Source organism: Hippocampus comes, unplaced genomic scaffold (genome assembly GCF_001891065.2).
Source record: "Hippocampus comes isolate QL1 unplaced genomic scaffold, H_comes_QL1_v1.1 scaffold51, whole genome shotgun sequence".
In the NCBI taxonomy this organism is placed as follows: Eukaryota; Metazoa; Chordata; class Actinopteri; order Syngnathiformes; family Syngnathidae; genus Hippocampus; species Hippocampus comes.
Genome location: NW_017805497.1, coordinates 1,162,009 through 1,173,093, shown reverse-complemented (window position 1 = coordinate 1,173,093; position 11,085 = coordinate 1,162,009). Strand labels below are relative to the sequence as shown.

The 11,085-nt window shown below is 41.0% G+C and overlaps 1 protein-coding gene across 4 annotated transcripts in view; it reads right to left on the bottom strand.

Annotated features, from left to right (window-relative positions):
* Positions 1–11,085, bottom strand: part of add3a (adducin 3 (gamma) a) — an 80,199-nt gene that overhangs the window by 48,809 nt on the left and 20,305 nt on the right. The window contains exon 1 of one of the 4 annotated variants that reach the window (XM_019876653.1): positions 5,389–5,668. The exons of 1 other annotated variant lie outside the window; for it this stretch is intronic. The gene's annotated coding sequence lies outside the window, so the exon portion shown is untranslated. Of the gene's footprint in view, positions 1–5,388; positions 5,669–11,085 lie in introns of those variants that run through there. 2 more of the 4 variants (XM_019876652.1, XM_019876649.1) reach the window with 2 other exon arrangements.

Genomic DNA, 11,085 nt, shown 5'->3' with positions numbered 1-11,085 from the left:
TTATTTTCATGCACCCCATTATTGGTTGGTTGTGAGGAGTGTTGATTTGTATAAGCTTGGCTTGACCATACTAAATGGGCATATAGCCCTGCTCCCCATCACCGCCGTGCATGGGACCGGACCTTGGTCTTATTAAAATAAATAAATAAATAAAAAGTGGACCGACAGCATTTCTAGTTGAGGACCACTGGTTTATACATTCGTAATTTTTTATGGTCTGTATAGCAGATGTTTATTTACTGTGGGCGTATCCGGAATGTATCACAGTGAAAAACGGGTGTTCACTACACATATGAAAAAAATGGGGTGATGGGTTAAGTTTTATTTATTACCACTACAAATGGTGATCGTGAAGCACTACAAGGTTTAGGACTCCTCATGCTGCACCCTTGTCTCCACGGTCTTACATATTCATGAAAAAAAAAAGGTTGTATAATTTCATTTCCATGCCAAAGTTCCGTAATATTGGTCAATGTTTGTTTTTAACTTTTATTACTAACAATTGTTAACCTGTTTCTACACTTGTATGGGAGAAATAACTGTTGGGGCTTGATCATATGAGTCATATTATTCAATATTTGCAGATACAGTAAAGCAAAAGCAACAGTCGTAAATGACTGCAGGGTTTCATAATATGAATATGGCGTTAAGAATTTAAAACAATATTCAATATTTGCAGATGTTCAGGTTTGTCATAGCTAATTTTCGTTGCTGTAACTCATGATTGTTTTGGGGGGACATTGCATGATTGGCATGGTTTGTTGGCCGCAAAAAATTATGCTTACTCTTTAGCCAAAACAGCATGTGCCAAAGACACACTGGTAGACAAAAGGTATCCATAGACCGTAAACACCGTGTACGGATTTGTGACACTATACCATATTGTAAAGTTGACTTGCAAGAACAAAATATTGAATGTGTACAGATCTTTTACTGTCGGGTGTGAAAACCTTCCAACTCCCATGAAGCATATCATTTATTGGAGCAAAGGCATACTGGATGTCAAGTGGAACCCGAGTGAACTCTGTGTACCTCGACTTGATGCAATTCTCTGTTGAGGGTCATGGTTGCACAATACATCTCTGAAGCTGCTTGTCAGGACAAATAGAGAGACCTATGTAAGAGAGCTGGACAAATAACCACCTCTGATCCCACCACTTTTAATACGTAACTTGTTGCCCTGTGTCCTGTGCCACAATGTAATCCTGGCATTCTACAATTCTGTCCATCTCAACGAAGCTTTGTGTGCATTATTAGCAAATTAAGCTTTGTAGAAGCCTACTTCATAAAACTTTTTGCTAACACAAATGCTGCTTCACATCTGCGCCTTTGTGATCATTGCCTTCTCAGTGCCATCATTCACATTATGAAATAATCCATTTTCACTGTACATGTCTCAGCGGTGGGGACTGCTCAGCCCACTGGCAGGACTGCTGTTTAGACTTCTCATCTAGGTTCTGTTTTTCTGTGACGGAACCAGCTGCACAGGAAATGACAACAGAGTGAGAAAATGAGGAATGAGCCACTCATTCTCATTGGATTATTGCTTGCTTTAGTCACATCAAACGGGGCCTATTCAGTCCAGATGGCTTCAATTCCTCTGTGTTTCCAATTGTTTCATCAACAAGTCTGAAAGTGATATTTGGCTGTGCCTTGTCCGACTATTGGGAAGCGGTCTTCCGATCTAAAGGTTGGTCTTCCCTCATGGAAAGAATTTGAGTAGAACTCACAATATCACAATAACAAGCTCTTTTGTCTGTCCAGATCCCTTTCAAGCGATCTGGAGCCTATCCCAACTGAATTTGGGTGAGATGCGGGTTTATACCTGCATGAGTCACCAGTCCATTGCACAATCACAAGACACATCCAGTATAGACAGACCACTATCTATCACGTTCACACCTATGTAGAATTAGAGTCCTCAATTAAACTAAGTTAAACTAAAACTTAACTAATTAAACCAGAGGACCAGGAGAAAGCCAGTGAAAGCACTGGGAGAACATACAAACTCCACAAAGACAGGTAACCAGCCGAGATTGGAAACCAGAACCAAATATTTTGCAGTGCTGTCAAGTAGCACTTACATGGATAACCAAAGATGTACACAGACAGTATATACAGTAAAGTTTTTTAATGCAACAAAATATACAACCAGCAAGCCTCAAGACTTTTAAAAGATAAGATATTGTAAACGGCACAAACCAATTTTTTTTTTTTTTGTTTTAGTTTTTTTATGCCTACAGGAACCCACAAAATCGTTGGATCGTCGGGTCAAAGTATGGGAAAGACCCGGGTAGAGTGTTATCGTGTGGGACGGCATCTCCCTTACTGGTAAAAGAAGGCCGGTCCTCACTGAAGGTAATCTCAATGCAAAGAGATATCCGGAAGACATACCACAACCAGTGGCAATCCCATAACTCAACGGTCTGAGATTGAACGCTATCTCGACATGAGCGGGTTTTATCAGTGACTACCTTCTGCATTTGGGAGTAGAGAGGATGGAATGGCCTGCCAGCAGTCCTGACCTCAACCTCATTGAAGACTTGTGGGATCACCTTTGGCATACTTTTCATTACACTGCCACATTGGCTTACTTGTGTGGCATAATTCAGACATTTCAAACTATATTTAGACGTGACTGATATAGTATGACACAAGGTTACAAAGTAATGTAGGACTGAATCTGATAAAACGCTGCACATAAAATTCAGTAAAAGGGAAACCAAAACAAATTTGTCCACAGAAATTGAACTCTGAGCAACCTCGGCACTGACAAAATAAATTGATCTTGACTGTTAGCAAAGAAACCTGATCACAGTAACTTTGGAGCCCTGAGTGCAAACCCGCATGAAACCTAAAATGTTTAGTTCTTCTGTCAAAGGCCATATTTAAGCCCCACTTAGCCTTTTTCGGTAATGGTATTGTTTCAGCGTTCATTCTGGAGCCAGTTCCCCAAAGTTTTGCTTTTTTTTTTTTTTTTTTGTTCTGAAGGTCACAAAGAGAAATCAAGGTGAAAATAAATGGTGCTAATTCGGCTTCAAGAGACGGCTGTGCCGTTCTTTAGAGTCACTGAGTGAGTGTGAAAGAATTGAGTGCCATCATTTCCACAAAAAAAAATAGAAATAATTTATATATTTATTATTCCTGAGTTTTGGTGGAAATTTTGGTTCAAATTAAGATTCATGATACGGTATAAAGCGTCATGCTTGGAGTTATAGAAAAAAGATGGGGGAATAAAAATATTTAGAGCTGATTGATGGCAGTGCAATGCTGGGGACATGATGGCTGGCGTCTGTAATGTATGTCTGGCCTTAATACATTACTAAAAAAGTGCTTGGTATCTCATTGAATCCAATTTTTAGTTGATCCAGCGTCATCACTTGGACTTAATATGAACTTAATGTTTTACGGCATGTAGGTGCATGCATGAATGACGTCGCAAAGTGTAGAAGCACCCATTAGTACCAACACTAAACACCAGTTTGAAATAGTTCTTATCTTAAAATTGACTGCTGCACAAGACACAACTTGGAGCCTAATCTTTTCGCTCCCGCCCCAATCCTCTTGGTAACAGTTGGCTGGCAGACAAAACACACTGCCGAGAGATTTGTGGCAAAATTCGCTAAAACTGAGGTGGTGGGCAGATATCAGAACCATGTTCTGTGTTTTCTGAAGCGTTTCTGAGCCCATGTGGCAATACCCTTTCCACAATGATGCCGGTTTTTAACTCGATGTGACCTGAAGAATCGCAGGTCACGCGCATTCCATGTTGGTTTTCAGCCTTGCCGCGCGGATGCAGGGGTCTCTTCGAATTCTTTAAATCTTTTGATGGCATTATGGATTGTTGATGACGAAATCCCCAAATTATTTGCAATTGTGCATTGAGATCCACGGTTCTTAAAGTGTGTAACCATCTGCTCACGCGGTTGATCACTAAGTGATAAACCTCACCGCGTCCTTGCTTGTGAATAACTAAGCCTTTCCGAGATGCTCCTTTTATACTCAATCATGAAACCCACCTGTTTCCAATCAACCTGTTCACCAGTAGAACATTCCAAACAGCTTTTTGGGAATATGTTGCAGGCATCAAATTTTAAAGGAGTGAATATTCACAAAAAAAAAAAAAAAAACTAACAAAAATAATATTCATCAGTTTTGAACATTAATTCTTGTTTGAACATTCCCAACTTTATTGAATTGGGGTTATTTGAGGAGCCACTGCTGACCCACCCCCGCTCATCTACATATGGCTTTGTGTTACCAAGACAACCAGGAAAGGAGCCGTTCTGAGCACTGAACTTTACTTTACTTTTAATTAGTTTGCCTTTTTATGGGCATGGATGCCATGCCCATAAAAAGGCAAACTAATTTTATTTTAACTTGTGGAGGCGGTATATTTAATTACATGTCAAGTCATGGGATGATCAGTGCATGTGGCGCATGCGGCGGACACATTGCCAAACAGAAGTAACAACACCAGCAAACTGTCGGGGCATATGATTCAAATCTGTAAAGAAAAATACATCTAAAATGCTTGTGTGTTTGAGGCTTTTTGACTAGCACATACCGCAACAACCAGAAATAGGAAGAAGGAGCCTTCTCACTACTAGAACATTGAATTACCAACTTCGAAAGGCATTAATGAAAGCTTGGATTTATCACCCCATGTCACACTAGGAGGGCCGAGTGGGAGGAAGCAAGTGAAAAATCCCACACTTTTCACACAAGTGCGATATGATGAGGAGATCACTGGCAATAGGCGATCTCTTATCAATGGGGCCCAGTGGCAAAAGCCCAGCCCCCATCTACAAACTACAAACACATGTAACACCCCCCAACACACACACACTCACACACACGCACACACGCGCACACACACACACACACACACACACACACACACACGCACACACACACACACACACAAAACATTCACTGGCTGCTCAGCATGCTGACACTTGAGAGGGCGGCACCTCTCTTGTGCACACAGAAAGCCATCTCGGGCCCATTCACATCTTCCCATTCTATTCTTCTCTGTCGTAAAAAAAAAGGGGTCCCGTGAAAGGAGGGAAGACGGCCCTCTGCTATTTCATTTAACGTGCGAGACTCTCCAAGCAGCCACAATGGAATGTTCACCCTCTCTTTATTTATTTCATGACTGAATCTCAAGCTTTTGCGCATGCAGCAACAAGCCAAAATGGCAATCTTAAAAATCATGCAAGCAGGTCATAGTTCCCTGGCACTGGCAGCTCTGGGAAACATCACAACTGCACAGTCCGTAAGATTGCAGGGCAGTGAGATAACAGCCTTGTCGGTGGAGAACACTGTGTTCATTATGTCTGTCACACAAACCAGGCTACAGTTGTAAGGAAAAATGGTGCAACCAACCTGCTGCTTAAAAGCCAACTTGCTTCTCGGTGCCTCAGAATCTTCCTCTAGTAGTAGAGTAGAAGGATGTGATCCACCTGCACTGCAGTAAGTCCGGTGCCAGCACTGCTGCTCACGCTCTGTCTCTCTCTCGAGCACGCCTCTCTCATTCTAGCCCAACACTGTCAAAGTCGCCTTCCGGTCCAGCTGCCCGCCTTTCACGCTCCTCCCCTTTCTTACTCACTGGCTCAGTCCCTCTCCAGCTCCGGTGCTCTTCTATTCTCCCCCTACAGCAGAAACAATCTGCTTCACCGAGTTCTATGCTGAGCAAAGACACATGTTATCTGCTGCAAAGAGCGAGCCAGCATGGTGTGAATTTATTGCGTGATTATTATCTTGCAACGTGTGTGTGTGTGTGTGTGTGTGTGTGTGTGTGTGTGTGTGTGTGTGTGTGTGTGTGTGTGTGTGTGTGTGTGTGTGTGTGTGTGTGTGGGTGTGTGTGTGTGTGTGTGTGTGTGTGTGTGTGTGTGTGTGTGTGTGTGTGTGTGTGTGTGTTCGTGTGTGTGTGTGTGTGTTTGAATCGTAATGATGGGTCCTTGTTTTTCAATTAATCCTTTGTCAGGAGTGCAAGTTGTAATTTTCCAGGAAATGTGTTGTGGCATGTCTCTAATTGTGAAATGTTTCATCAAAATAACATGAGCTGAGGCTGCAAAAATTCTCCTGTCTTTGGTTGTTCAAATATAAACAAATGGGATGGCTCAAGTATCACTATGGCACTTCTTTTTGCCAAGCAAACAGTAGATGCGCAACTCAGCGAAGCGTTTGACTGCATCTATCCAAGTGCAGCCCGCGCACTCTGATATCTTTCATGTGCATCATTTCATTTTCAAGAAGCTAACGTGTGCAATACGCAGCAGGCCACTTCTTTGTAAACGGTGACTACAGTCTCCCTGAAGAAGCACATACCTGTCCCAAAATAAACCTGCCCCTCTGAGAAACCATAGCAGTAGCTGGATGCCTGGTCTAACATTAGAACGTTTGCAGGAAAATGTGCAGAAGGTCAAAGCCCTCTCTGTGGGTTCAAAAATGGATGTGCATCTAGATTATTTATGACCACCTAGTTCTTTTAAGCATGCCTCCTGTGAGGAGAGGAAGATTGAACATAGTGAGTGAATTCTTAATTTTTTTTTTGTATTTTGTAATGATGTTCTTTGATCGGAACAGCAACTGCCGACTTGATTTTGACAAAAGAAACCTCAAGCAAATTCACTGCAACTGCAATCATGTGAATAGTGAAGTCTTGCATGATCACTGCCCAACCAATATTACTGAGCAACAACAAATGCACGCACGGTGTTAAAACATAGTGTATACGGCAAATGCCGTGTTTTGCTATGTAATATTTTACATTTAAAATAGTAGTTTGTTGAGGAATTCTACATAAAGGTTATTATTATTCGGTATACATTATAATTATGATAGAATGGAATGAAAACCCAAGACAATGTTTTGACCTCAAGAAATGAATAAGGGAGAGTGGTGTCGAAGGAGTTTCAGAAAGATCAGCCTGACAGACACTTTTGAGATTACTTTTCAGCGTAGACGCGAAAAAATAATCAATTCGTCGATCATTAAGAATGTGGTGGATTGCGTGAAATTAACAACTGATTGTGTTTTGATTGAGGCAAACTTTCTATGCAAACAATACGCGGTGCTCCTAATTCACTCTCAACTGGTCTGCGGTCCAAATAACAAGATCACAAATTGCAAGTTTTGCTGCAGCCATGTAGAACATTCCTTTATTCTTCTAAAATAAAAAAAATAAAAAAAGATGGATTGCAATTAGATAGGAGTTCAGAACATTCAGAGAGCTGTTCTTCCATCATTTAAAAATAAAATCCCTTCACCGCAGGTCAGCTGTGATATTGCACAGTTCCCCCATTGGCCGGGATTATTTAATCGTTAAGAAGAAGAAGAAGAAGAAGAAAGAAGAAGAAGAAGAAGAAGAATTTTTAATCAACAGATGGACATTTTATTTATTATTTTGATGAAATGAAACAATCAGTTTGCTCTCCTAATTATTCTGATTTATTTTTCTGTAATTTACTGTACAAGTGTTTGCTTGACTATCCCGAGGCCATTTTAGTGGCCAAATGGGCATACTCTTACCCTATGTGTATTAGAGTGAGAGGTTGGGGGCGGGGGGCACGGTGGTGAGGGGTTGGGTTTCGTCTCTTTAATTCCCATGTTGACTGTAACCTCAAGTGACAGAGGCAAACCTGGTGCTTTGTGTAATGAGTCCATGTCTGGCACAAGGTCAGGGGGAGCTCATTAGGGCCTAAATGCACACACCGTGACACGGACTTTAATCAAATTACCACCATGTGATAGCACATTTTAGCTAAAAATAACTTCAGTCTTCATGTTAGAAGACCGCAACATAATCCCCAGTGTGTTACTGCAAAGAATACATTCTCACCTTTGCATGTAGTACTATAATATCCAGTATCGAAAAAAAAGTGTCATATTTTGTCATGTCGCGTCTACATGTGTGAAACCTATGCTAGCAGCTGCTTCCATAAAAATGTTATTTTATATGTTCTTTTTATGTTCAATTGAATTTGCTTCTCCCCAGAGTCTTGTATTTGGTCTCTGAATCCGGTGCGTGCTTGGGTTGCGGCAGGCCGCCTGCAATTTGAGCGATCACGTCTGCCTGACAGCAGAGGAGACTGCGGGACAGACACACAGACCACTGCCAAGTACAGTATTGTTGCTTATCCACTCCACTTCAGAGCATGTTTCCATTGCAGATGACCAGAGGACTGAATGCATTTGTCATGTTTATTGTATTCCACAATTTGTCCAGCACAGGTCATTTTTGCAGGTATAACATTCCTTCTTCTGAATATTTCTTGGGATCTTTTTTTTTTTGTGTGTCTTTTTCTTATGTGTATGATATTGTCAATTGGATGACATGTTACAGTTGGTGAAGTTGTAATCGAGCAATTTGTACACTAGGTAGTAGCAAGTAGTCAGGTTGGGCGCAATTGCCCTAACTGTGTGCAAGAGACCTTTGCAGAATGCACCTGGATGAATACATGGGCATCTGGGAAATTCTTAAGTAACAACAACTGTAAAAGGAGACTGTGTAGGAATGATACAAAATTCATTCAGCGCAGGAGGAAAAAGTTTCTGATATGCCGAATGAAAATAACCAAACACTCAAGGAAAACACATCGCAAATCAACCAATTTGGGAAATAAAGTACCGGTACAACATGTAGGTTTTCCACATAAAAAAATGCAGTGTGTATGCTTTCTTGACCAATGTCAGGTAACTTCAGAAAGCTGAGTTGCTGCTCTCCTGCTGCCTCGTCCTCCTTTGTCATGTTTCTATTTACGACACGAGGAGGCACTAATGAATCATCCAACTGAGAAGCGCAGGACTGTGCACCCGCTTGCCCAATTGCGTGCGTGAATGTGAAAGTTTATTTTAGAGTTTGGGTATTGCGACACAAATCTCCTGGTCTTTCATCACAGAAAGTTTTGTTTGCCTTTTCTTTGTGCTACATATCCCTATGATCATTCATTTCAAAAGCGAAAGCATGAGAGTTATTAGAAGAAACACAGTGGCACACCTTTGTCTGAAAAAGACTTATGGGTGTGTGTGTTATGTACGTTTTAGGTGAATCAGGAGTTGCCACAATATGCTTTCATGCATTTGTTTGGATTTGTGGTGCAGTGTGGTTGCATTCAACCAAATGCAACTCACTGGGGTGCGGCTGAGAACCCTAACACACTCTCAACCACAATAGCATGACACACACACACACACACACACACACACACACACACACACACACACACACACACACACACACACACACACACACACACACACACACGTGGACGAGCGTGGACCTGCCAATATGAAGTAAACCTTTTTGAGTGAGGTATGTCTTTCGACCATACTGCAAAGACGTTCAAACATAATAATGACAAAGTCGTTCGAATGCACTGGTAAAGTTGTTTGAACATATTTGGTTGTTTGAAAGCATTGTTAAAACACTGACTAAAAATGTTTTATTTTGCATAATGCCGTGGAGTACTGACTTTAAGCATATGTCCATGTTAATACTCGGTGGCATTACAGGGAAAAATGCGATGATTTTACCATTTAGCCTAGCAAGGTAATCACATTGATTCGTCAAAATCAACTTGACTATCATCACTTTAGTGTGGACAGATTATTAATCCAAAATCATTCAACCCCGACATCATAGACAGTCAAATAGAGTGCATGCACACAAATGAAATAGTCCTTCTCAGGCCGAGGCTGTGGCTGGTGCCTCATCAAGCGAACAGATGTTATTTATCAGGGAAACACCCACTGTGATAATAAACACAATCATTTTCACAACAAATCAGTGGCTGTTAAACCACAGGACGATCCAAGCCATGTGAAACTATTCACAATACATGCTTGAGAGATCATCACAAGAAAATAGTTCTGAGGTCAACAATAATGGCATACCTGACGTTCATGTGAATTGTAGTCAATAATAAAATTGAGTTCGGCAATCACAAATACCTAAATTGGTCAACCGAGTGACAAAAGTATACATATAGTACTGGATGTCATGGACACTTTATGGATAAATCAGACAGTATTATGAACTATCCATCCATCCATTTTCGAATCCGCTTATCCTCATGAGGGGGCATGCTAGAGCCTATCCCGGCTGTCTTCGGGCATTAGGCGGGGTACACCTTCAACTGGTTGCTAGCCAATCACAGGGCACACACAGATGAACAACCATTCGCCCTCACAAACACACCGAAGGACAATTTAGAGTGTTCCATTAACCTGCAATACATGTAATAATAAAATAAAAATGTGCACCGAATCGTTCAGAGTAAAAGGCATGCATGCGGCTAGACATTTGGGATCATCAAAATATGAAAAGACTTCAAATGCCTTTGATGGTGAGGCTGGCGAGTGGAGGAAAAGCTCATCTTACAAAAAGAGAAGCGGAGGAGGGCGAGAAGGAAAGAAAAGATGACTAACAGTCACAGATGGGGAAACAGAGATGAGCAGGGGATGAAAATGTGGAAAAAAACAACAGGAGGGGCTGGGTGACTTGATTCAGCAGTTATGTGGCTATTATGTCATATTATTCTTAGTAGTAATATTTTTCTTTTGTACTTTTATTTTTGCCTCAAAAATGTAATTACCTTGATTTATTGCAGTGTTTTGATGATACACTGTGTTATTCTTTTAATCATAAATGGTTTATTTGTACCTTTGAATGTGGCGAAAAGTTCTCCAGTATTTTAGCAAATTTATGACGAGTAACCGTACCTGTTTTTCCTGACACCCTGCCGACTCATTCTGCCCACCTTCACCTTTTTTTAACGAACCTTGCGACTTATGTCAAATGTCATTTTTAGTTGAAAAATGGATGGCGGGCCACAAATGGCCCCGGGCCGTAGTTTAGACACCAGTGGATTATACCGCGTGTATGTGTATATATATATATATATATATATATATATATATGACGTCCACTTGTCCAAGGCTGAGCTACACTGCAGTTGTTTGCAGAGTAGCTAGTGATAAGAGGACAAATGAGGTAACATTTCCTGACACTTACCCAATATTGTATGTGCTACGTGGGAAAATCAGAATACAAATATGTGATTTTTTTTTTTTTTTTTT